We start from the raw sequence: 23,802 nt of genomic DNA, 5'->3' as shown, positions 1-23,802 counted from the left end.
GACCTGAGATCTAATTAACAGAGGAAAAAGTCACTTATTAGAGGAACTAAATAAAAAGGATGAGACTGGAATGAGTCCTAAGAAGAATTTACTTGCCTTAGTAGTTTTTTTTTTTTTTAGAGACATTCAATAAAAATTCCAAATGAGACAGGGCATTTTTGGAGCCTTACAACTTTAAGATCCTTCTGCATTGGCTTCTACTTGTTGCAGACGTCCTTGTCCCTCAGTGAAATGGCACAGTACTGCACAACAAATGTAGCCTGGCATCAACAAAATGAGATGCAGTTTTACACAGAAGCAGATGTTAACTCAAAACCATCATCTAGTCAGTAATCCCATCAGACTGTAGACAGAGTAAAGTCTGTCAGAGCTGAGAATGCTTCCACAGTCTTTAGGCCATGCACACATTCTAGACTTGGAGAAGACAAAACATCTACAGGCAGCTGGATGTTGGCATCAATTAGAGGCTTGTAACCCACTGAAAAGAAAAGTCAAGTCTGAAGATCTCTGTGAAGTTTCAATAGATAGATAGATAGATACATAGATAGTAGGGCTGCAACTAATGATAATTTTAATAATCAATTAATCTGTAGATTATTTTAAGAACTAATCGATTCATCGGATAAACACAAAAGACTCAATTCTCAAAGAACGGTATTTAACCCAAAGCAATACAGGCTGCAGACAAGTCACTAATGATTACATCCCCGCAATGGCTTTGGGTATAGTTAGCGAGCACAAGCCCACTACCTAGACTTGTTATGGCTATGAACTAGCAAGATATAGTCTTCAACCATCTCCGGTTATAGGCTGTCAAACTAGCGTTGTATGTATTAGTTCCAGTCAACGATAAATAATGTTTGTTAAGACTTCTGGGTGAAATGACAAAGCTGTTAAGACTGAGTAAATGGGTTTAAATAACTTCACTGCTGAAAATGGTAATTGTTTGGTTTCTTTAAATTTCTTTATATGTTTACATATTTTTGTCTAATTTTGTTAATAATAGTAATGTTTATATTATGATTAAATAAGTCTGGCAATTTATATTTATGAGCAGGCTGGGTTGCCTGAGGTTATATATGGCGGCTGTGGCCCATTCTAATCAATCCATTCATTGATCTGTTCACCATCGGCAGAAGCACACAGCCCATTGGTATGTAACAAACGCTATCAGCTAATGTAGACTGCTAACGGTGTTTAATCATTAATAGATGCTTGTGTATGTTATCATTTGTCATGCTAAGTTAGCGTTCCTTTACAGTGGAAGAATGTTTGTGTTGTTTAACTATGAGTTGCGGGAATGCGGAAGTTCGGCTGTAGCGTGAGTGCTAATTATCAATGCTAATCGTATCTTACGTTGCCTTAAGTATTCTTTAAGTTAATGATCCTGGCGACTGCCATAGTAAACGCCGTAGTAAGCGACAACGTTTAATTCTTAATCTGTAACAATGTCGCGCTGCAGCGCATTTTGGGTTTGTTTACGTTGTGGTCGGCATGTGTAGTTATTAGCCCATGGGCTCTCATTCATAAAAAGGCTACGGTGGCGCTGGGGTGCGCTTTGCGCATGCTCCAAGGACACTAAGCCTTCTGGGTAATGTAGTTTCTAAGTCAGTACAGTCACTGTAGTTAGTCTAATGTGTTTTGTCTTTTAAGTCTGGTTGTCATGTGAGAGATGACTTTTTTTGCTTGTTGTTGTGTTTTATGTGTGGAGAGTGCATTGTAATTATGAATTTCTATGTGTTTGTTTTTATTTAAAGGTTTATGACCTGTGATAAATCCTGTGATGAACAAAAAATAAGTTAAGCAAGAAAAGGATAAACACGAGTTGTAACATTGCGTGCTGTCTGTCCAGCCTTTTCGGAGGGCTAAAATTTTGAAAAGTCCGAACAATGTTAGTCTGGTGGCCTGATTAACGGAGATGATAAAAATGTTATAATTACAATGATAGTGTCTAACTAGCTAGCGGGCGAAAGTAATCATGACACGTAAGCTATCTTAAGCTAGGTTTACATTATGTTCCCGGTGCCCTTGGCAACCCTGTTTGCCCAAAACATAGTGTGCCGTGGGATTTCTGCTCCATATTCAAGTTTTGTTACATAAATGGTGCACTACATTTCAGGCAAACAGGGTTGCCGTGGCCAACGGGAACATAATGTAAACCTAGCTTTAATAATCTGGCCCAGTATCCGAAGCATCAGCCATGCTGCTCTGTGTTTTCCTCTGTTGCACTACACAGTGTGCAGGTATACCTCAATACTAACATGCTCAAGACCCAATGAATCGACTGCCGAATTAGTTGCCAACTCTTTTAAGAATAGGTTTGGATCAATTTAATTGATTCGTTGTTGCAGCACTAATAGATAATTTTATTTCCCATTTATGCACATTCAGGTGCATAGGACTTATTTTGCAGAGGTTTCTAAGAATGCAAGAATACAAGAGTGCAACACTTACTTCTGATTTTTAAGTCGCCTGTTTGGATTTGTGCAGTTTTTGCCCAAACCAAATTCTTATGATTTTCCACTAAAATAATTCAATGTGTCACTTTGTCCCAATTGCACTAATAACTTATTTCTCCTGTGGGGTTTTTCTTGCAAAAGCTGCAAAATGAAATGGAAAATGCTGTTTGACTTGAAAAACTTACACAACAGTAAGACAATTAAAAGTTTGTCTTTCCACTTTTTATGTCACAAACATTTCAGAAACAAGTAGTTTTAGGCAGAATAATTTAACCACAGTCCATGTTCCAGTAGAGGTAACTTTTAAAAGTCGATACTTAAAGTTGATGTGAAAGGTGACAGATTTGTGACTGACCTACCACAGGTGCAGGGCTTTGTAATGCTTTGTGCTGAAACTGTAAGTCCTAAAAAAAGTGTAAAACACTCTGACCTTATCAGACACATCACTTTGTCTAATAAGTGTTCAGGGGTTTTTCGTTGTTTTTTTTTTTGTTTTTTTTGACAAGCAACCTTTTGTGGAACAGCCCATTCTGCCATTTAGAGAATTATTTCTTAAAAAATTCCAAATATATTTTAATCCGCCCCTCTTCACAGTGCTTTTTCATATTCAGCAGACTGCATGACCAGGCTTTGCAAGTATAGAGCCCCAGAAATCAAAATGCCATCTTGCTTTGATGAACAGGTAAGTATTCTTGTTCTTGAATAGATTTTTCTATCCACCGACTGGAAATCAGCTGTAAATATGAGTCACCTTTGCTGACATTTATGTGTGTCTATGTGAAGAGATTAAAAAAACACTCCTATACAGTCAGCTACAATGATATGTCCTTGTTGGACATTGAAATTAATGTCACCCTGCAACATGTATTAGATTGTAGACATTTCCTATGATACATTTGCATTAGGATAATTTTTGTAGCCTTCTGTTTGTGCCTTAAATGGACTGTCCTGGTTTCACCCATATGAACCTAGACATCCACTGGTGATCAAAATCATTCTCCGATATAAAATATTGAATACCTGTTAATCCACCAGTCCCATCAATACATGTAAATAATTGATGTAAAATGCAATTTGTCATCTTTTCATGGCCATCAGATGTGACCCATTCAATGACAATGATCAATGACAGTGGATGGAGACACGTATTTTATGTTCAGTTAATGATGTATTTTGCAGAATAATGCATCTTTTTTCTTCAGTTTTCTCTGTTTTGGATATAATAACCCTCAACTTTAATCTGAGCTTTAATGAACATCTACATGATTAGTACATTAAATACAGGAAAATACCTGATTTCACTTAAAAATGCAAAAAATATTGAGCCTAATATTAGTTAAATGGTGATAAATCCCCTAAGAAAGGTAAAAAAATAAATAAAATAAAATAAAAAAAATTGGGAAGTACCACGAGCACTGGGTCTTTACGGGTTAATATTTGAGTTGAGAAACAATAAAGCTGCCCTAATTATCAGATGACAGAAACCTCATATGAGTGCCTCATTTTACAAAGAAAGTAACTATTTCTGAACATAAACACTAAGATTTTGGACGATGTAAGATAGAAGACGAATATAAAAGAAAGTTGGTTGTGTCTCTAAAAGGTGATCCTATGTTGCATTATTAAAGAGGTTCAAAAATGGCCATTCTTGCAGCCAGCGATTGTTAATCAGTGGATGAAGCAGGGAAACTACACACATTTACACTGATCATTCCATCCCTCTCAGCCTCTCGGTGTTTGCGGGAGCTCATCACCCACTAGGAAAAGCATGGCCTTGTATTCAACGACCTGTCACCATGTCGCCTCCAGGCACCTGTTTTCCCCCATCGTATCCTGCTACTGCTGCCCGTCTGAATGACTAAATGCCTGACGCTGCTTCTCTATGTATATCCACAGCTAATGCAGCCAGCACCATCTACTGGGTCCCTATATTCTTAATGCTTTGTGGGAAGCTCAGCAGATTGTTGCTGATCAGTGACAGGGAACACAAGCTTATTTGTGGTGGCTGTGAAGTGAATGTGACTTTGGTTTATTGTAGTTTTTGGTTAAAAAAAAAAAAAATGCATAGCTGAGTTGCAATCAATCATTAGTGGTGATTCCAAAGGGCACTCAAATGAATATATATGCGGTTGCATGTCTGTGTTCTTCACCTCAGTCTCTTTGCCTTGTTCTTTTTCTTTACTCGGATGCAGTCACTCTGTCACAGCAGATTAATGTGAACAACTGATGTTGTGTGGATTTGTTGCTGATATTATTTGGGTAGACGTGGTGTATGATATTCTGTTCATGCTTTCTTTTCTTATATTCATCATTTAATAGGTCTTACATATTTTATTTTATTTCAATGTAATTTTGTTTGTTTTGTTTTGTTTTTCCCTCTCTCTTCTGCCCAGTTTACTCAGTTCTGGTTGTAGTTATTGTTACCATTATAATTATCACCATGGTTGTTACTGTTTGTATTGTTGATACTTACTTGTGAGGGTCTTCGCCACCTTCTTCTCTCTTGCCACCCACCAAAAGGCAGCCAGACTACCATTCTGCTGTTAGGATGCTGGACAAGACAAGTTAAAATAAAATAAAATAAAATAGAAATAAATAAATAAATATTCTTTTTTAGTAATACATTTTTATAGTACGTAAAACATAAAAGCTGTGACACTTGTTTTTAACATCACTGTGCAAAAATGTCAGAATATTGTAATTGTTTGTAATTAATATTATAATAAAGTGATTTACAGTAACTTTCTTTTTTCGCCTGTATTGTTAGAATCCATTTATTTATTTATTTGTTTGGATCCCCATTAGCTGATGCAGAATATCAGCTACTCTTCCTGGGGTCCTCCCATTCCCAACAGACATAACAGTATCCATTTACAAGCATAAAACCAATGTGATTCACCTTGATATTACCTTCTTAAGTACACTCAGCAGTCAAACAAAACAACATTAACAATAGTAATAATACTGCAAGATAAAATAAAAACAGAAAAAAAACAAAAAAGTTATAATATGAAAGCCCAGGCATGGAAGTCAAATGGTTAAATACTTACATTGAGAGCTATTATGTCATTCTGTCTGTGAATTGACTCTATATCTGGACATAGAAGCTTGAAAAAGTATCTTTGCTCTTCCATAACAGCACAAAACATCAGTGCATTGGTTTTTATGTTTAGTCCTTTCATTTGGACCAAGAGGAAAGAGCTGCAGAAAGAAGTGCATTTTTCTCTCTTCGTTTTGCCTCTAAATCACTGGAATTTCAACAGTATTTCTGAAATCAGGAAAGACTTCAGCATTTTTTCCACTTCATTGTCCACGTACTAATTACCTCCGCCAAGGAGGTTATGTTTTTGCCAGGGTTTGTTTGTTTGTTTGTCTGTTTGTCTGTCCGTTAGTGTGCAACATAACTCAAAAAGTTATGGACAGATTTTGATGAAATTTTCAGGGTTTGTTGGAAATGGGATAAGGAAGAAATGATTCAATTTTGGTGGTGATCGGGGGTGGGGGGGCCCACGGGGGGGCCCATTTCCAACAAACCCTGAAAATTTCATCAAAATCTGTCCATAACTTTTTGAGTTATGTTGCACACTAACGGACAGACAAACAGACAAACAAACAAACCCTGGCAAAAACATAACCTCCTTGGCGTGGGGGGGGCCCACGGGGGGGGGGGGGCACTGATCAGCCTTGGCGGAGGTCTGCGCGCCGAGTGCTTCTAGTTGAATTATCAGCCATTCGAGTTTTTTTTTTTTTTTTTTTTTTTTTACTGTACTTTGCAAATGTATGGCCAAGAGGTTTCATACTTGCTTACCAACCCCCATTTTTTCACTCCATTACAATTATCCTCCAGTCAATTTGTGCATCAGCCTCTAGGGAAAGATAAATTGTGATAGTGAATCATTACTCAGGGTATTCCTCATTCTGTTTAATGAACAAATTAATGAATCAGTCAGTCTCATTCACTTAAATGATCATTTTCCTTTGTAACCAGTCAACTGGTGTTATCTTGTCATTTGTTTGTCTAGCTGTATTCGGTCTGCGGTTTGCTCTCTGCTTGTGCGTGACATCAAATAAAAACAGCATACTTGCGAACACACACAGCCCCACCGAGTAAAAGTGTTTTCTTTGAATCCAATCACTAAATCGTGTTGTGCCAGATGTTTGCCTGGTTTTACTCAGTGAGAGGCTGATTTTCCTGTGTCTACACTGAAGGGTCACACATGCTTGTACATATACAGTATGTATGTTATGGGAATACACCATGCTTGTTGTTCCACGTAGCCTCATTAATCTTATTGAATATTTCAGTTCTTTACCAGGTTTCATAGCAGGTGATTCTGCTCATCTGCTCACATTGGAAGCACGTGTTTGGGGATTTAGTGATATCAGCGACTGTCCTTGTCATGCTTGACCAGATGTTCAGGGCATCACTGGAGCAGAGTCACCACCACATAAAAATATATGTTATGCTTGTAGATGGTTAAATCTGACCTACAGTAAGTGTCTGCTTACAGGGGTTATATTTTGCTAAACCCACTTTTATTAGGCCCAATCCCAATTCACCCCTTGACCCTCCTCTTTACCCCTCCCCCTTGGCCCTTGCACTTGGCACTACCCCTTGAAACGGAGCTACAAGGGGTAGGGCTTGATACATTCCCCTATGAAATGGGACAACCCTTCACGACCTGTTACATCATCAGCAGTCATCGATGCCGCTATAAACACATATTATGACAACTTTGTTTCTGAAATTACTCACCATGCTGTCAGCAGGTGTAACCGTCTCTGTTCCATGGGCTTTGGTCATCTTTTTGCAGCTATCAACTGTTATCTATAAGTAAGTAAGTAAATTTTATTTATAGAGCACTTTTCACAGACAGAGTCACAAAGTGCTTTATCAAATCAAAATCAAATCAAATTTACAGAAACCCAGTAGAATTCTCCAGGAGCAAACACTTGTGACTGGTGACAGTGGCGAGGAAAAACTTCCCTTTAACCACGGATGCACTGATACCAATACGAGTATCGGCATCGGCTCCGATACTCAGTGTGTGTACTCATACTCGTAAAAGATATCCAATACAAATGCACCGATACCACTTACGGCCGTTTGACATTCACAGTTCAGTGCAGCAGGTACGCGACGGTGGAATAATGTGTGGGGAGTGTGAAGAGTGTGGAGATTTTTCAAAATAAATGACGGTGATAAAAGTAACACTGACTGCAAGTAACGATAAAGACACAGACAGATACAGACGCAGCGTTCTGTCCGTCCTCTGCGTATATTCCATCCATTTACCAGATGCTTGCGGATGCATAAACAGAATGAGAATACCATCAGGAGTATGGAGTGGTGCAGACTGCCACCAACAGAAGTGAAAATGAAACTTATCACTCATTTCTCTTTTCTCTTTCTGCTGAAGCTAAGCTGTTAAACCTTACCAGTGAAAACGCTGCAATATTAGTATCACATTAGTGTTACCTCTGTCGTCTCCATGTTTGTTATTACTGACTTTCTTCTCCTTCTCAAAAAACTTTACTCTTCTTCGTAGTATTTGTCCAGCATGGTTAATTCAGAGCAGCGCCCCCGGTGGATTAATTGAGAAATGCTCATTCCAACACAGTAAATGTCAGTAGCAGCACTTTGTTCTAGTCAGACTAATGACAACAACAATAAAGCACATTTACAACAGGAACTAAGAACTGGAATGGGATTATTAAGTACTCGTTTCAGTACTCGGTATCGGCAAGTACTCAAATGTAAGTACTCGTACTCATACTCAGTCTGGAAAAAATGGTATCGGTGCATCCCTACCTTTAACAGGCAGAAACCTCGAGCAGACCCAGACTCCTGGAGGATGGCCGTCTGCCTTGACCAGTTGGGGTTAAAGAGCGAGAGTAAAGGAGGAAAAAAGAGAGAGCGATAGAGATATAGAGAGAATGGGGGAGAGGGGGGAGGTAGGGGGAGACACATGGAGTACATGTAACACTGTAAAGTAGCAACTTTACACTGCGAAAAACGAATAAAACAGTGCAAGCAGAATACAATTAGAATGCCCGTAAAATACAATAAAGTACCATTAAAACAGTTTAAAATATGATGAATGCATAAAGTGTAATCAGTTTGTGGTGGCCCGGGGTCAGGTGGGAAATTCAAAGCCTGTTTGAACAGGATTGTTTTGAGGTGTTTTTTAAAACTCTCTACAGAGTCCATGGACCGTAGGTGTAGAGGCAGGTCATTCCACAGACATGGTGCTACAGCTTTAAAGGACCTGTTACTGCGTGTGCTGAAACAGGTGTGTGGAACCATCAGCAGGTGCTGTCCTGAAGACCTCAGGCTACGAGCCCAGCTGTAGGGCTGGATCAGGGATGCAATGTATGCAGGGGCCTGGCCATGTAGAGCCCGGAAAGTTAGCACCAGAATTTTGAAATGAAAACAATATAAAACAGGGAGCCAGTGGAGAGATTTAAGAATGGGAGTGATGTGGGCTCTCCTGTTTGTGCGGGTCAGGAGCCTGGCAGCAGAGTTCTGGACAAACTGTAGACGGGCCAGCTCCTTCTTGTTTAAGCATGTGAACAGGCTGTTACAGTAGTCTAAGCGAGAAGACACAAATGCGTGAATGATCATCTCGAGCTCATTGATGGACACCATAGACCTGAGTTTGGAGATGTTGCGGAGTTGGAAGAAACAGTTTTTCGCTGTAATACATTTTTCACTATAATACATTGAAATGGCATTAAACGGTTAATCAAATGTTTAAGTTGTTTACAAAGAAAATACGTACATTTGTGTGTTTCTTTCATCACACTGCTGCACTTTTTGGCTGTGTTTACCTCCATCTTGCCAATGATTCAAACAGAATTATGGGAAATTTCTCCTACCCCTCCATTCGTAGTGCGGTCCTGAAATATCTCTGTTTCAAGGGCTATACAGCACTCCGCCTTAGCCCTTCCAATCCGTCTAATTGAGAATCGGGACACACGTGTACGCACAAAACAGAGGGGTAAGGGGGAAAGCCAAGGGGTGAATTGGGATTCAGCCTTAGTCTTTGTTACATTTATTTGTGTATTTGAACCCTAATAGTTCAAAAAGTTTGAATTTGAACCTTCCAGGTGCTGCAAAGCTATCTTTATATTAACTTCGACAAAAATCGAGTGGATCTCTACAACCCGTTTCAATTCCTGCTTAACTGGTTACGTTTTATAACTAGTTATGTCACAACATTTACACATATAAGGTCAAGACTTCGGATGAACATTTCTCCCAGTATGACATAATTGTTTTATCAGCAGCAGTGCTTGTAGTAAAAACTGAAAACATGTCCAAACTTTGAGCCAATTACCTAAAATGTTCAGTTGTTGGTTGTATTAACGAACACAAGTGGCTGAATGGGACAGAAAGTACAGTCAACAACCTGGAGGGGGCGGGGCATGAAGTGGCTCATTTGGATTAAAGGGCCAGTGCTCAAAACTAAATGTCACATGTCAGTCAGAAATAAGGTTGAAGATGGACCTGTGGAGTTTAATTAACCCTTTCATGCATAGTGGTCACTACAGTGGACAGCTATTCTACTGATGCTCTCTTGTATATTCATGGATTTTGTTGTTTTAGTTCTGTATCAGCCAACATGCATCATCCCATACACTGCAATTCTTACCATTACTGTAACTTTGCTGTTCTTGATAAACCTGATCTGCACTAAAATGTTTGAGTGTAAATCAAATGCTTGTTATTGTTATTAGACTGCAATTTTTTTTTTAACAAAATGCGTTTCTTTTTGCATATTATCTCCATGAAGTGAGTAATGACAAGTATTAGAGTATGTTAAAATGTGAGAAAACATCAGATTAGCAGCTTTTAAAAAGTCTTTATTTCATAGATTTCACGCAGTATATCAGTAAATACATGTTTATTTGCTCCAAAAATTAAACCCATGGTGTGCAGCTGCAACTCCATGGAAAAATAGGTTCATAAAAAAATTTCAATCACATTGTTTTTTTTTTAATGCCTAAAGAAGAATAAAGACACTCTGTTTAAGGCTCTCATAATTCATGCATGAAAGGGTTAATGAAGTTTTCAGCCCCAAGTATAGCATTTACAGTTTATGTGGACCACAGGGAAATGTTTTAAAATGCATAATTCCGTTTAAAAAAGCAAAATATCACTCCTTTAAAATTCCTCATAATGCTAATTTAAGTGAACACTAACCTCAGAGCTGGTGCGTTTTTCTCCAGTTGATCGCATCGACCCAACAGAAGTATTTCTTAGTCAGAGCTGGTTCTTTCATTCGCACACACGCTATAATAATCCTTATTTTTAGAGCACTTTTCAAAAAACGTACAAAGCACTTTACAAAGAAACTAATGCAATGCTAAACACACCAGCCTGTTCTATGAACAACTCACCTCTTCATCTTCTCCACTCTCTTCCTAAGTTAAGATCAAAATGAGTCTTAATTTGTTCATGCGTTATAAACTTTATTCATTCCAACTGGTGCACCTCTGGCTCTGCCACTTCAAACAGACAATCCTTATCTTGGAGTCATTGTTTACCACTAAGGGCACAAATGAATGACAAACTGAGACACTTAGAGGCTACATTTCAGCAGGCTTTACCATCACACCATTTTCAGTGCCTTGTAATAAATAATGAGATTACTGAAATCATCAAGACAACAACAAGACGTCAACATAATGGACTTAATAAAATGTAGAAGTGTCCTGGTTTGGAGGCTATGGGCTCTATGCACAGCCCCACTACTTCCTGAACTTCAGGTGGCTCCTTTATTTCCTGTCTTTCATTATTGGACATAATGATTAATCCAGGTGTGTCTGCTACTTCTTGCTGTGACTGCTGATTAATTAGGCACACCTGGATTAATCATTGTGTCCAATAATGAAAGACAGGAAATAAAGGAGCCACCTGAAGTTCAGGAAGTAGTGGGGCTGTGCATAGAGTCCATTTTTTTCTCAACAGGATACCCCCCCCCCCCCCCCCCTTTATAATAAACTGCACCATATGCATAAGAAACATCCTTTAGATCATGCACTAAATTACATTCTCGAAGTGGTAATATGTATAACGAGTGGTGCCAGGCACAACAAACCCCGCCCCTCGCATATATTGTAGCTTATTTTGGCATCGATCCAGCTGATGTCATCATGTCTATGCATGTGCTGATGTCAGCATATCAGTTGCCTCTATATATGTGCCAAGTTTAAAGTAAATTGAAAGAAAATTGATGTTTTTATAGACATGTGAAATCTCACTCATTATAAGTAAAAAGGAGAAAAAAAATATTTTAAAAATTCATTAAAATTTTTAAGTTTGACCTACTTTTCCCAAAATGTAATCACATCTATTCTGGGTCATTGGTAATCTATAAACCCAATTTGGTATGAATTCAACCAATAGTTTTGCTGCTACAGACATTTGAAATTCTGCCCATTATAAGTAAATGGGGGAACAAAATGAAAAAAAATCATAAAATATTGAAAATTTTACCTATTTTTTCCCAAATTGTAATGACATCTATTCTCTGTCACTGGCAATCTATAAACCAAATTTGGTATGAACTCAACCAACAGTTTTGCTGCTATGGACATTTGAAATTTCGCCAATTATAAGTAAATGGCAGGGGGGATTTTAAAAATTCATAAAAAAATGTAAACTTTGACCTATTTTTCCCAAAATGTAATGAGATCTATTCTACGTCACTGTCAATCTATAAACCCAATTTGGTATGAATTCAACCAACAGTTTAGCTGCTAGAGAGTTAACAAACAAAAAAAAAGAAACAAACTGAACCAAAAACAACAGCCCTTGCCTCCCCTTTGGGGGGCGGGGTCACTAGCGCATTGACCCATGGGAATCCACCAGTTCTAGATGTGGTAGTTTTTATACTGTTGTGCATTTGAGCATGCTGTATTGCATTTGTCCAGCAGTCAGCTCCAAAGTGTTCTGGCCATAGCAACGTGATTGTAAGGCTTTTGTATTCCAAAATTACTCCTATCTCCCAAAATATTGGTCCTATCAATGTTCCGTTTTCACTAGTCTGTTTCTTGACCAAAAATGCATAAATATAATAAACTGCAGCAGTCAGCTCTTTACAGATTTTTTGTGAATCCCCAGACACACACACACGCACACAGCGACCACTTGGCTTTTATAATATAGATTTGGTTATTGCTGTTCAGCCGCAGTGTATTGGCTTAGAAGACAGCAGACCTACCTGTGTATCTGAAATGGGGGGAAAAAGGAAGAAATAAACACATGGAAATGGAGCTTAATTAGAGCTTTCCCTGATAAGGACTTGATATATATTGAGTAAGCACAGGTCTTCCAATAAATTCCTTGCTGTTCCAAATGAGAAGGCAGGAAACAGAAGCACATCTGATAGAGTCAATCAAGTGCAATTAATCTCCGTTTTGGGTGAAGGTATAGGCTGGTTGTAAAGTGCCTCACACCCCTGGCATCATTACACACTTGGATGCCCACGGCCTTTTAAGAGGTGTGCCATGGTGGTCTATTTGTGCACCAGACCATGAAGTGTACAAGCAAGGCCAGGGACACTACCCTCACTGTGTGTCACAACACTGTAGCCTCATCAAGGTAACCTGCAGAGAGGCAATCTGTGAATGGAGATTATCAGTGCTCTAATCTAAATACCACTTCCTTTACATTGTACTTATTTTTTTTTTATTATTCCATTTATTCATTATTTATCAATGCTCATGCACCTGCATACACGTCACAACATTCTGGGATCAAAACAATGAGTCTACACATTCATATATAATTTGTAGCGAGATAAAAAAAAAAAGGCATAATATATTTTACAATACATTGCATTTTACATTCCAAGTAGTCACTTTTTGCCTGATAACAACTTTGCAGACTCTTAAGTAAGCCACATTTATTTGGTATAGCACTTTTCAGGGACCAAGGTCACAAACTGCTTCACGAAGATAAAAAAAAAAATTATAATAATAATAAAAAAATAAAACAATGAAAAGCAAATTGTAAAATAAAGAAATACAGGGGAAAAAAAGGCAGTTGTCCGTTTCTCTGCAGTTGGTGCTACTGAATTGTGTACCTGACTATTCCCATAGTAACAAAGGTCTTGACTTTCTAAATCCTCTGGTAATACCAGTTGGTGGTTATTTATTTTATTTAACTTTGGTCATTCTAAATTAGTCTGAGACTCTCCTTTGTTAAAAAAAAGTAAAAACCCAGCGTCTGAGCCTTTTGTTTTTTATTGATCTGCTCCTTAATTTAAGAAGTCCGTCCTTGCTCCATGCCTTCCTACCTTTCCAAGAAGTTTTCAAGTAAAATCGGTGCTCTAGTCTTTGCATAATCCAACCGACAACAGGAATAATCACATGACCACCGTGCTGGAGTTAATATAACATTTAGACAACAGATTTCTTGGCAATGTCAAACTAGCTTCATGGTGCGGTCTCCAAGGATTTTAGTGCAATTCCTTACAATCTGAACTGTTTTAGAATATTATTTGTGTTGTGCCAACTTAGCGATGGTATCAAGGGGCAAAGACTTTGGCTGCAAAATGAAGCTAATGCAGAAGTAACTTCAAGTTCTAATATTGCTGACAGCAGCTGGGGTTGGCTCCAAAAATTTCTAGATCCCATAGACCACAGGTGTCAAACATGCGGCCCGGGGGCCAAAACCGGCCCACCAAAGGTTCCAATCTGGCCCGCGGGATAAATTTGCAAAGTGCAAATTAGGGCATCAAACTCAAAAATAATATTGTAATAACCTGCAAATAATGACAACACCAATTTTTACTCTTTGATTTAGTGCAAAAAAACATTAAATTAAATTAAATGTTTACATTTACAAACTATCCTTTAACAATAAAATGTGAATAACCTGAACAAATATGAGCAACCTGAAATGTCTAAAGAAAACTGAGTGCAATTTTAAAAATATTCTGCCTGTTACTAAGTGTTTTGTGCCTTTGTAGATCTGATCTGTAATGCATATGTATGAATGAAAAGTCGAGGCAAAATACTGATAAGATTATACTTATATTTCTTAACAAATTTCATTTTTTTCAGGTTATTTACGTCCTTTTTGTTTGGATAGTTTGTAAGTGTAAATATTGGCATAAGTGAATGTCTTTTTTTTGCGCTAAAACAATTTGGAGTTGTCATTATTTATTGGTTATCATGCTATTATTCTACTGGTCCGGCCCACTGCAGATTTAATTGGGCTGAATGTGGCCCCCGGAAGAAAATGAGTTTGACACCCCTGCCATAGACTAACACTGAACGTGTTTGAAAACCCGAAGTCAACTTTTCTTAATGTCCAGGTGTCATTCATGTCTCATTCATTTAATTTGGAACTGCTGATAAGTGATCTTGTGTTCTTCCTTAAATTCAACAAGATCTCAAGGTGAATAGAAGGCGGTGAACGTCTTGCTGAGTCAGCCTTTGATTGACAGCTCTTTATGACAGCTCGTTCATCTGCCAAGTCAGACTTTTTGGGTTTTCTTTACTTAATACTACACATCTTTTCTTACAAGATGGTTAATAACTTCCACTATTGACTGTAAAATTACTTTTTTATGCAGTGCTTGATCAAACCTTTGGCTTTATTGAGTCACTTATCTAACACATCTCCAACCTCTTGAGCTTCTGCATTTCTGTCTATTTTGCCTAAATATGGTCACTTCCGGCCACAAAAAACTCTTATCTTCAAAATGTTCAGAAAACAATGGGTGATACTAGAGCAGGGGTCTCAAACATGCGGCCCGGGGGCCAAAAGCGGCCCGCAAAGGTTCCATGCGGCCCATGGGATGAATTTGCAAAGTGCAAAAATTCTACAGTCAAGGCTGTCAAACTCATTTTAGTTCAGGTTCCACAAACAGACCAATATGATCTACAGTAATATAATAACAGCATAATAACCTACAAAAAATAATGACTCCAGATTTTCTTCTTGATTTGATGTGGAAAAAATATTACACTATGCCTATAAATAATGACAACTTCAAATATTTGTCTTTGTTTTAGTGCAAAAAATAACATTAAATTATGAAAATATTAACATTTACAAACGATCCTGTAACAATAAAATGTAAATAACCTGAACAAATATCTACAACCTGAAATGTCTAAAGAAAATTAAGCACAATTTTAACTATTTTCTGCCTGTTACTAAGTGTTTAGTGTCTTTGTAGATCCGATCCATAATGCACATGTAGAAATGATAAGTTGAGGCCTAATATTGTCAAAATTGCACTAATTTTTCTCAAGAAATTTCAGTTTTTTCAGGTTATTCACATTTTTTTTTGTTTGGATAGTTCATAAATGTAAGTATTTTCATAGTTTAATGGGGGGGTTTCGCACTAAAACAAAGAAAAACATTTGGAGTTTTCATTCTTTATAGGTTATTATATTATTATTTTACTGGTCCGGCCCACTTGACGTCAAATCAGGCTGAACGTGGCCCCTGAAAGAAAATGAGTTTGAGACCCCTGTACTAGGGTTTCTTCCTCCTCTTATACAGTATTACGCAGTCTGGTATTCAGCAAATACTGCAAATGTATGACTATAAGCGAAAACCCAAAAACAAGAGCAACTCAACTCAGTAAAGAGAAAAACATTCTATTATTACAAGAACATATGAAGGTGTAAAAGCTTCAAAAATATCTTCAAGTGTACTTACAACACCTATGAAACACTGATAACTCACAGACCCTTGTTCTAGAAGCAGGTGTTCAAGATTTTAATGTATTTCCGCTTTCTTGTAGAGGTGGATTTAGACAAATGGACTTGAATGGAGTATTCACATTAACGCCCCACCTTTCATTGTACTGTGATTTAATACATATGAGTTTTTACTGGAGAGCTGGAATACTATTTTGTTCAGGAATACGTCAAGCATTCATATGTCACAGCCAAACAATTCATAGTCTTATACTTTAATTAATTCCCTGATGTTATTAGGCGGTCCAGTGCATTCAGCTAAACAAACATCCAAAAAGTCACCATGGTACATTTATAGTTATTAGATTCTTGCATGGACCAGAGAAAAATCTTTCTTGTTTTTGTAGTGTAATGTATATTAATCTGTTCATCCATAAAATCAGATCAAGGATTATGACAAACGCTGAATCCAATACTTTTCATGAGACATTAACCTCATATGTACTTATCGCAAATGGTGTTTGTATCATCAGCACAATGATAACAAACAAAACCACCGGGGAGGCTGAGAGAAAAGCAGAGATTAGACTTTCTTCTTTCTGCTTTTCAATGCAGAGCTCCCTTCCTCCTCCTCCTCCTCTTCTTCCTTACGGTTTTTAGACTTTAATTTGTAGTCACTCAGTGATTACACCAGAAAATAACAATGGCAGAAACAACAATAGGCTATTATGGAAAAAAAAAGCCACTTTGACTTTCAAGATTTCACGATTGTTGCAGCAGTTGCTTGTGATTTAAAAAAAAAAAAAAAATCTTTTTGAGGATATGCAATTATCTTGAAGGACATCAGACGTCTTGTCAACTGGGAAGCAGCAGACAATATGACCCCATCCCTATGAGCAGCAGATAGGTTCAGCCCTCATGTTAACTGTCTGACACCTTTACAATACTCTCATCAGGCTGACACTTGCACCTTGACCATTTTTCACAGCACCATGTAGCTGCCATCCAAGAGCTATCACAGATGACACAAACCATATTTCCATGTCTTCACTTAAGAAAGCCAAGGACTTCCTCAGAATGCAATTACAAATTTTAAAGGCTCCAGTTCCTTGGTCTGTTCCTCTGAGGGCCAGAATAGCTCTGCAGCCACGAGGACAAAGTGATATCACTTGTGACTTTCTAAAAAGGTGAGGAGGACTTGATGGGGAATGAACAAGTCTTTTGGGCAGGTCTCAAAGGACTGAAGATCAGAGGCAGAGGTCCTCATAGATCCAGAAAGAAAAATGGACAGAGAGAGGTAGAGGTGGAAAGGAGGGAGTTGGAGAACATGGGGTTCAGAGCCCAAGAGAATGAGTGTGAGGAATAGAAAATGTTCATATTCACTGGTCATATGTACACGTTTGATGATGGTTAGAAACAAATAAAAAGAAATCACAGAAGTTGCCATGTTAAAAAGACCAATCGACTTTCGAAATTGTATAAATTAATACATGTGAAAGGTTGTCGGTGTCAGATTTGTTCAAGCTCGTGTGCTTCTGTCTATTTGTATTGGACTGCTGTGCTGGGAGATGGACTGAGTTAACATTAGCTGAATGCATTTCTGAGCTAACAATGTCTAGTGTTGCACACTGTTGCAGTGGCAGAGGAGCAGGAGAGAGGCACTGAAGAACTTGAGTGAGTATAAGGATTATCACAGAAAATCCGTCCAGAAACCTCTACATAGAAATCAATATATTCTTGCTGTTATCATGGATGTAGGCAACCGAGGCAGGTGTTAGAGTAGAACTGGAGTAGAGTATTGTCAACAAATGACTGTCTCTCTGTAAAAAAAAAAAAAAAAAAAAAAAAAAACTTAACGTGAACTTCATGTATATACACAAACAGATGTATGGATTGCCAATGTATGAAATAATCCCAACCTTCACATCAATATTAAGACAAGGGAAAAGCAGCTTATAAGTGGTAGATACCCACAGGTTGAACAAGCTTGATAATACCAAAAATATAAACGCTAACATCTTTACAAGTTGTTTTTTTTTTCTTTTGTGAAAGCTGTTGGATGCGTAATATCATCTTAACCATAGACTACCATTTATGAAGCCACCCAATGAGATTCAGTCCCACTATGGTAGCTTGGAACAGGCTTCTATTACCTATACCTGTTTATTTATTTATTTTGGGTTATTGGGTTGAGTTGTTGTTTTTGTTGGCGGGCACAAGGGTAAGATGAGGCATATTAGGTCGGTTGTAATCTGCAACCTCATTATTGCATTTCCTATAAGTTGTATTTATTATTTTACACACTTTGTTTATGTATCTTTTAAATTCTATATTAGAGTAAATACACACTTGCTATACACTTACATTAGCCTCTACTTACGCTCTTGGCCCTGTTCTCAATTATCATGCTTGTTTTGTAATTGTTTCGTGAAGTGACTTTAATTGTAACTAGTAACAGAGACCCCAATAATGTTCTAAGAAACAGTAGAAGTCAACCAACCATGTAATTTCAGTGTCAGTAAACCGACACACCAACAGAAAATTTAGCAGAAGCTCAAATAACTTTTATACTACTTGTAAAAATGGTAATAATAATGATAATATAATCATCACTTACACGTTTGAATAACAAGCGCTAACGCCTAAAATACACATATGTAAATGGGATGACTCGCACTAATATTGAGCCTGAAAATTGTATTCATATTTGTGTTCTGTCTGACCTTCTGGCACCAACGACCACATTTTTCTCCATCACATGAAAGGGAAAAACCTGACATGTTTGCCTGAGGACCATCCCATTTCAAAGGTGGATTTTGTATGTAGACAACAACCCAGTAATTTCCCTTGGCGCAGCAGCTGAGCACACTCGTCTGTGTGATGACAAACGGAAAGGGTTATCTGGTCCCCTCAGAATACCTCACAAACATCGCTCAGATAAACCTAATTTTGCCCAAGGCTCTCTTCACCTGCTTGAAACTAGAGCAATAAATTTGCAAATATCTTCAAGAAATCCCACTTCTCTAAACCTGCAGTAACTATAACTCCAGAGGGGCATATTGCTTTCCCTTGAGGACTTTGGGAAATAACGTTGAGGCCTTCAATTTTTTTTCTGACTGTTACAATTACAAATGTCATGGAAGAAAAATCACAAGCTCCAACAGGGGCCCTGTAGCACTTTTTAGGGGGTGACATTGCCAAATGTGTTGGCTGTTTATTTATTAATTTTTCTCTTTTCTTTGCATAGCATTATTCATGAATATTAATGTTGCCTCATGGTGGGAACTGTTTGCAGTACTCAGTGGGCCGGAAGAGGCCATGAAACAAAGCTGTGGAAAATCATACTCGCTAATGTGAAGTGGGAGTTGTGGGCTTTCACTGCACTGGAACATTCCCTGAAATAAGTTCTCACTAACAAATTTAAAATGACTTCACAGGCATAAAAATGACAATTTCTGCTCAAATATTTGACATATATTTTTTCATTCTGTGCCAAAGAGCTGTCCAAGAAAAGTGCCCTGCCATTTTTCAAGAATAAGTCATATGGGAGCAGTGGGCTGACCTATAGTGGGTCTTTACCCTGAGACCAGAGCTGCTTTTAGAACAGACAGCCAAACTTCAGGTCAGCAGGGATTAATTAGCTTTTTGAAACCCACCCAGCAGATGTCAAGGTAATCTTGGGATGCAGGCTGCAGAGGTCAATGCAATATCTCAGAACAGAGGGAAGGAGAGCTGATCTCACCAGTGTCCAACACTCTATGCCAGGCATTAGTGTCAAACAGGCAGAGACCACTCAGCGCAGACTTCCAGCCCTCATTCAGGACTCATTAAAAGCAAACCATAAAAATGGGTCACACTAACAGTATTACCAAAATCAACGTGACTTTTTACATTTTCACTCGTTAATAGCTGTAAAGTAATTCAGCTTGTGTGAATTATCTTTTGGCATGGACTTTTTGAGGTATATCTTCGCATATATCGACTTTTCACACATTCACTGACTCAGTTTCCTTTTGTCCATTTTTATCTGGGTGAGGAGAGTCTTGCCTTGCCAGGTTTACCTTCATTATTCTGGAGTCGCTGTGCCAGAGAAGGAGCAGAGTCCAGCCAAACAGTTAAAATATTTCTGTAATTCCTGCAGTTAATTATCTCACATCACCCGGTATGATAATGTGAATTCTTTATACACTAAAAAGTTTCCACTGCATCATCAGCATTTTTGTTTTGATGTCAAACACAGTGTGTGTGCATTTTGGTCTGCATACTCTGGGAATACACAATAGACCTGTACTTCCTTGTATTGTTGTATCAGTGATATTCCAGCTAAAAATGCCCAATCTCAATCTCTGGGTGTAATCACATCCAGAGGTGTCAAAAGTATTCCCATTTATTACTCAGGTGGAAGTATAGATACTAGGATTTAAAAAGAGTAGAAGATGAAGTATCAACTCGAGCTTTTTACTTAAATAAAAGTGTAAAAGTAGCAGTTTCAAAAGTACTTAAAGTATAAAAGTGAATGTAAGGGGAAAAATGCCTTTAGGACAAAAGTTTAGGTGATGCCACAGCGGCCTATAGTGCACTACCCCACCTCCACAAAAAACAATTTTTCTGAAGGCCATCATGGCTATAATGTTGTATTAAAAAATTTGGGATGCACTAGGCTACCTGTTGTAGCCACATTTAAGCCCATTGAAAATGGTCTTCCCAGCTGGTGCTTGGTTGGGATATTTTGCTCGAGTTCTCTTGAGTCTCTGTCACGGACATTTTCATACTAGGCTACATACGTCTGCTATGTCCTCGCTGGAGTGGAGTTTTTGGAATGACGACAAACTGGAATGAAAACAAGCCAAAATGAAATAAGAGTAACGAGGCTATTTTTAAAATGTAAAGAGTAGAATTAAAAAGTCGTCTGAAAAATAATTACTCCAGTAAAATACAGATAACCAAAATTTCTACTTACATAAGCTAAAAAAGTATTTGTATTTTGTTACTTGACACCTCTGATCACATCACCATGTCCTTAGGGTCTTCAAACACAAACCTGGGGCTGATGTGTACCAATGGAGCTCTAAAGGTTAAATGGTTCACTTCCCTCAGTAAACAACAATTTTGTGACAACTGTTGGTTTCATAATAATCACACAACCTTTCAAAAAAAAAAAAAGACCTCTAACATCTTACCCATAGCAAAATATCACTCCATCTGTTAGGTCTAATATTAACAAAATGATCATTTGGCGTGACAAATGACAGTTTGAGATGTTGCGACAGGTGCAACACATCAACACACATGCATTTTCATATCTCTTTTATTCATTATAAGAACCAAAGGTATGAATAACCAGACTCAAACAAGTCACAACTCTTCCATTACATCTAAATAATCCACTGTGTTGTGCAATAAGATCAACTGTATTTGCATCCAGTGACATCAGGGAGTTAATGCAATTGACTCAGTGATAATCATGGACATGGCTTAAGCTAGTTAGCCACAGGTTAGCCGTTAAAAACAGGTACATATAAGTTTATTCTCCTGTCTGTGCCTCTGACCACAGTGCTGATAAAAACTTGAAGTTGGTCCCTGACCCCTTCAAATGGCAGCTCACAGCTCCTAATATGTGGATTTCAACACACATGTTCCACACATGTGCAAGTCTATCACATATTTTCCTATTTACGACAGTTAAGAAATATTTAAGACAAATGGTTTGAGAATACGCTGTCGCTACCAGTTCAGGTTACCAGTTCAAAACGCTAATAATTAATTAAATAATAATAATTAATTCATTAACCCTTTCATGCATGAATTATAAAAACCTTAGTCGAGATTTTTTTCATGAGTGTTTTTATTCCTCTTTAGGCATAAAAAAAACAATGCAATTGATTTTTTTTTTTTTTTTTTTTTTATGAACCTGTTTTTCATGGAGTTACAAACACGTCCACTCAACTGGACACCATGCATTTAATTTTTGAGGCAAAGAAACGTGTTAAAAACCCATCATCAGAACGTCATATACTGTGTGAAAACTGTTCATTCATTCATTATTTTTGTTTATTTCGAGCATTTACAGAATGCAGGCAAATTCAGAATTCCAAAATCATTCATCTACACGCAAAAAGGAGTTGGAAGAAGAAAAACTATGAAACAAAAACATTTTTCATGCAAATAATCTGGTGTTTTCTCACATTTTAACATACTCTAATACTAGTTAATACTAACTTCATGGAGATAACATGCAAAAAAACAAAAAACAAAAAACCTTTTTGATTACGAAAAATGTTAATTATAGTCTAATAACAATTAGCAACTGATTTCAAGCATGTTACTGCAGATCAGGTTTATCAAGAACAGCAAAATTACAGTAATAATATGAATGTCAGTGTATGGGATGATGCATAAGTGTCCACTGTGTTGTCTGACATGGAACTAAAACAACAAAACCTATGAATATACAAGAGAACAGCTGTAGAATAACTGTCCACTGGAGTGACCACTATGTATGAAAGGGTTAAATAATAATAATAATAATAATAATAATAATAATAATAATAATACTTTATTTACACTACTCTAACAGAAGTATTTAGTATTACACACTCATAATCATCGGCAAGAATGAAAAGAAAAGTGTTTGATCAGTCCTAAAATATTAGAAACATGCATTAAGTCTGGTTTTATTCTGCTGCAATTACTGTACAATACCATATGTTGGTAATTTTAGATTGCATTTATTTTTAAGATATTTTTTTTTCTATTCTGACTATTTTATTCAACCTGTACGATGGCAAGTAAGATGCAGCGAAATTTCGTTTGCAGTGTACAGTACATAAACAGATGTATGTTCTGAATGACATTAATAAAGCTCTATATATATATATATAGAGAGAGAGAGAGAGAGAGAGAAACATCTCTGGCAATTTTTGTCCAAGAAGACTTGCAGTACCCAAGATGGCGGAATTCGACTAGTTTTTGTCTAAACTGTTTTTATAACTTCTTGATTTCGTAATAAAATGACATTATTTCTATGCTCAGAACACTTTTTGAAGATTGGATTAGTGTGCCGTAAATTGAAACGTTGAAATGCAAGTTGTGACGTAGTTACATGCATTTGGGTGACCTAACTGGAACCGATTTGGTACTAGCGACAGTACTAATAGGCTATGTGTGCTAATGCTAATGCTGGAGGAGTGTATGTATTAGAAATGTAAAATGCAGACTGAATTTCCCTACAGAGATAATAAAGCAAGATAGCCTGGATGTTTTCATTAACGGTTAACCTGGCCAGATTGGAATCTGTCATTTTTAGTCTATCTTTGGTACACAGTCAGTTACAGTAGCGGTCACATGATCACCAGGCTTATGGGATCACCATGGAAACAATGACCTAGCAGCCTCAGTCTGTAACAGTAAGAGCAAAACAACAACATCTATGAACATTATACTTTAACGTAGAGAGTGGATAAAATTATTTGCTCAATATGAGATTGTTCTGTCAATTGAAAGAATAAACTATTGGTATTTAGTCATTGTTTGTAGGAAAACTGAATAAAGCTGTGGCATATAATTTTTTTTTTTTTTTTTTTTTTTTTTTTTTTTTGCACTTACACTTATAGTCATTTGTTTTCACCTCAGAATACATATCCATTCAGACACCTGCCATTTTGCCAAATTTCCT

Source organism: Sphaeramia orbicularis, chromosome 4 (genome assembly GCF_902148855.1).
Source record: "Sphaeramia orbicularis chromosome 4, fSphaOr1.1, whole genome shotgun sequence".
Classification (NCBI taxonomy): domain Eukaryota; kingdom Metazoa; phylum Chordata; class Actinopteri; order Kurtiformes; family Apogonidae; genus Sphaeramia; species Sphaeramia orbicularis.
The sequence above is the reverse complement of the archived record's forward strand: the minus strand, read 5'-3'. Positions refer to the sequence as shown.